At 42.6% G+C, this 4895-nt stretch overlaps 1 pseudogene; it reads right to left on the bottom strand.

Moving 5' to 3' along the window:
* Positions 1-3385: 3385 nt before the first annotated feature.
* LOC149192237 (putative sugar phosphate/phosphate translocator At1g12500 pseudogene) lies at positions 3386-4303 on the bottom strand (annotated as a pseudogene).
* Between the last annotated feature and the right edge of the window lie 592 nt (positions 4304-4895).

Genomic DNA, 4895 nt, shown 5'->3' with positions numbered 1-4895 from the left:
TTGAAGTCTTTTACCTTTTCTTTCCCCTCCATCTTCAGGCTTCCCAATTCTTTGGGCAACATGGCTGGGGTCTTGTCATCAACAAATTTTTCAAGAAACATGTGTTTGAACGGACCCTAGTTCTATATGGAGTTGGCAGGAAGGTTGTGATACCATGCAGCAGTGCAACCATCCAAGGTACATGGAAACAATCTACATGCTACGTCGTCGTACCATACCTCAAGGGTTTGTAGCTGTAGTAGAATTTGTCCAAATGATATTTTGCCTTCACTGTGCTATTAGCGTCAAACTTTGTGATCATCCTCTCCGATCGCTTCGACATCTTGTGCAAAGCACCCTGGAGGGCCAGTGGTCTCTTATTCATCCATTCTAGATTTGGATCAGCCATGTATTCTTCTTCTTCATCCTCGTCCTCTTCTTCAGAATCTAACGGTTCTGTCTCTGAGTCTGTTGGTTCATCTCCACCTCTGCCTCCTCTGCTGCCTTCCCCTCTGCCTCTTGTACCAGAGTGTGAGCCTAATATCACGAGGGTGTCTCTTTCTCCCTATCAGAAGATCGGAGGTTCCTCTCCGTCTTCAACAACTTTTACCATACCTTCAAGTGTGGCCACAACTTCTTCTTCCACTGATGATACAACAGCCCCTGTTGGAGTGGTTTTTGGCTTTCTTGATGTGTATGGAAGATGTTGGATTCCTGGGATCAGTCCGACTGCTTTCGCGAACTGGCGGGTGATGGCACGGGTGAAGCAAAGGTGGTGATATTGAATTTCATGTTCACGTGTCGGGGGTGAGGGGTAAAAACTTCAGAGTCGCACATAGGTAAGAGGGAGTGCGAGTTACTTCCTTGACCAAATGATTGATGAGTGAGTGTGAGAGGGTGTTTAACCATAAACAACTGGCGTTCCTCCTTCTAGCACCAGAAATGTTGATGGTACTAGTGGTGGGCTCCATTATTGTAGCAATAATGCTACACTCCTGGAACTCCCTTCTTTAATTTTATCAACCCGGTAGTTCGTAACAAACTTGGAAGCGACGGTGCTGTATGCACAAGTACTAGCTCTTGCCGCAGCTGTCACTTGGTCAGCTGGCACAAGTCCACTAGGAGCTTAAGCCAACTTCTATGAGCTCTTAGAAGAAGCTTTTTAATTGATGGATGAAAGCTAACTTGAAGGAAGCTAATCTAATTGCAAAAAGAAACTGAAAGCCAAAAAGAAACGCAAACCCTAGCAAACCCTATTTCTACCAGCTAGTCCTACTGACGCAAAGGAGAGCATGCAAAATACTAAAAGAGATGCCATTACTTCTATGAAGGTAAAATACATGTGCCTAGACTACCTTTATCTGAAGAAAACATCTTTTTGTATTTTTGTTTAAGTTGTTGGAATTATCATGCATGTGCTTCTAACTATTTTTGACTGTGCAGAGGTGGATCAAGGAGGAGAAATGCTTGGGAAAGGTTGGGAAGGTTCATAGAGGGTCTAAGGGGTCCCTAACACCCTTCCAGAGAGTCTCACAAAGTTTGGCTGCCAAGAAACCATGTTTATGAGCTTCTACAGGAAGTCTGCAGGGGTTCTACAGGATGTTCTGTAATTCTTCTACAGGATGTTTCGAAATGGGATTTTGGAGCATGGATGGAGGGAAAAAGAGGGAGGAATGAGTATGGGGGTGAAATAGGGGTTTGAAGAGGTCTAGGACTTGGTGGATGAGGCTAAGGGGCGATTGGATTTGTTCAAGGATGGAGGAAGCGATGATGCACAAGAATGTAGGAATTAGGGCAAGGTGGGGAAAGTATAGCAAATGAAGGGTATAAATCATGGACTAAGGGTTGGAGCAGATTATCTGATGGATTATGGGTAGATAGAGAAGGATAACAGGTGCTCTGCAAGTTATTTTTCGAATTTAACAAATGAAGACTTGGAAAATCAAGAACCTAATTACCTTGACCTAATCTGACCTAGATAGTAGCAAAAGAAATGGAACAGAAGTTTATTGGCACAAAATCAGATGAACTAACTATGCAACTAAGCAATCATAACCCTAAGCATGCAGTCAAAACTGATATCAAGTTTGACAACTAAGATTCCAACACTAATACTTGCATGGTGAAGCAAAACAACGTTTTTGTGGGCAGCAAGGTCACCTTTGTCCCAACTCACGATCCCACTGAGGGAGAGGTAAGATCAGAGGTGCTTGAGCCCCTTTTTCCAAGGATACTTTATGTTATTAATCTATCCAAATCAATCTGAACATGAAAATCTGCTTTAATCATCAAAAGCAACCTAAATAACACAACAAGTTTTAAATCTAAATAGCAGATTTTACTCTAAGAATGCAGCAAAGACACATGAAAGTAAACAAAGGAGGTATTGGGCGCTTGAGATGGGCCCAACCCCAAGAGCTACAGCCTCCTAAGAGAGATTTAGAGCTGGTGCAAAGCTGGATTCATCTTTATTGATCAAGAAATGAAGAGTTACATCAAAACTGTCCACAAGGAGAACTTGAAAATGAGCTGACAGTAAAACTAATCTATTGCCTAAAAATCGAACTACAAAATCACTACAACAAGACTATGAAATGACTAACTACCAGCTGCAAAATGACTAACCACTAGCTACTATCTACTGGCTAACTAGCTAACATCCACTGGCTAACCAAAATGAGGCCCTAAGCCTTCTTATTTATACAATTTGAGGACCCAACAGTCCTCCTAAAATTTAGGGACTCGGCTGCCCAAGACTTGTAGTTAACAGCAGTCCTACTTGACTTGCTTGGCTGCCCTTGTGTTGATTGATTCGGTGGCCCTTGAACTCCGAGCTGATGGTGGAGAATTCGAGGTAAGGGCCCATAAATGAAGGGGACACCTTCCTACAAATCCTCTCCCTTGTCTTCCCACGAATTTGGCTGCCAAGTGCTCATTAAGACCTTCAATTTTGTCTCCAAATTGACCAAAAAGGCTACACAAAGCACCCATTAGACTTGTTGGCATAATGACTAACCAAATTCACTCTATTAGCATAATTATAATAAAAAACATGCAATAAACTAATGAGAATGGTGGATTAAGTCAAATTAGGAGGTTGAATGAGCCCAAATAATTGTCCATTTTTGGGGCTCATCATCACCCCCCTACTGAAAGTGTTGCTCATCCTGTGAGCAACCAATATCTCTCCTCATCTTTGATGGCCCTAGTGGCCTCCTTGGCTAAAATCTCGGCCAATTTCTCGTTCTGCTGCCCTTTCTCCAAACTTCCTGTAGAAACAGTTCTCTGTCTTCCTGTAGAAACAGTCTGCTAACTTCATGAAACCATGCTTCTTTTCTTCTTCCCACTGCCTACTGCTTTTCCTAGTGAATTCTCAGCCTTGTTATGAGTGTGCAAGTATGTGCAATCATATGGAAGAAATGGTGGCCTTGGCATTTCCTAAAACCTGCAACGTGAGGGCACTCGTATGTTTTGTAACAAGGAAGTTGGTTAAATTCACAAGAGAAGCCATGGTCATGTTTCCAAGCAACAGGAATATGATAAAGGTGTTTTCTCTGGCTTTTTCAATAGCAATAGCTAATACATTACCCTCCACAAAAAGAGTAACAGGAAGCAATAACAGCGCAGCAATTGGTGCCATGTACATGAGCAAATTCATAGAGTGAAGCTTCTCTGCCTCAGAGGTAAGCAGGAGCCCCTGAACAACTGATTTCCATGCTCTGGCAGCAGTTGATCCTAGGCAAACCAAAAAGCCAAAAAGGTGGAATAATGGCTCACTGTTGCTTGCAATAACAATGCCAAATACCACAGGCACCAAGGCCATATAAACCACAGAAGACTCCCTCTTACATGTTATTATAAATGCAAAATATTGCTGTGAAGAAGGGATTTGTTGCCCCAATAGCTTGATTGAAGGAGACTGGAAAATAGTGCAGAGAAATATTGCCACAAACAACCGAGAAGGAGAAAATGAAGCTCAGTGCCAATATCTCAAGAAACTGTCTCCTGGAGACGATGAACTGCATTGGTACAATCTCTAACCATGAAATTGCCAGAAAACCATAAAATGAACAGGCTCACATGTGCAACATTGTGAGGAATATTGGGTATCTGCATCCAAAAAACTAAGTAGGCATTTGTTAAGCAATAGCACACCAATATTGGAAGAGTACCAAGCTGCAATAATGAGAGCTGTTGTAATAGTCTGGGACACAGGAAATGCACCATATTTTCCTTCTCCTATTGGAGTTGGAGTTATGTCAATAACTTCTTGTTCAAGCTTTGAATTACCGCCCCGCCTCGTCCATGTTTGTGTTTCGGCCATAGCTGAAGAGGGTTTGAAAAATCAGATCTGATCAATATTCGGAAGACCCAATTGGTTTCCAGACCTGAGCATCGTCTGGGTACTTGTCTATATTGTGTAGGACTCATATGGACCCAAAACATATGTGGATGCCTCGTTATTATAAGCCTCCCCCAACTCTGCAGCTTGGTGATATTTTTAGCCTCCTCGAGCTGAGAGATGAAAGAGAGATCAGTTCCTATTGGGAACAGCTTCAGATTGAGATCGAGGTGTATGAGAAGCGAGCGCAAACACAAATCTCATCAAAGAGCTCCACCCCAGTTCCGCCTGAAAACCAAGCAGCTTACTCTGCCCTGGAAGACTCTGCTATACTTTCCTGTAAAACGTCTTCCTGTAGAATGCTACCCAGATTCCATAGGATGTCTCTGCTCCTCTCCACAATCTTGGTGTGCTGGAGAATTTTGAACAGGCCAAAACAATCAGCGAAGGATGATAGGTTAATCATTTTGAGGAAGCAGAGGATGTATACTTCAGTTGAACATGATGCACGTGCAAGTTAACAGCAGTCTCTGAGTTTCGGTTGAGCGCTCATTAATTCTGCGTGATTTTTGGT

Source organism: Pinus tabuliformis, chromosome 2_2, assembly GCF_031772625.1.
Source record: "Pinus tabuliformis cultivar Carrire ecotype Pingquan chromosome 2_2, CPIR1, whole genome shotgun sequence".
Classification (NCBI taxonomy): Eukaryota; Viridiplantae; Streptophyta; class Pinopsida; order Pinales; family Pinaceae; genus Pinus; species Pinus tabuliformis.
The sequence above is the reverse complement of the archived record's forward strand: the minus strand, read 5'-3'. Positions and strand labels throughout refer to the sequence as shown.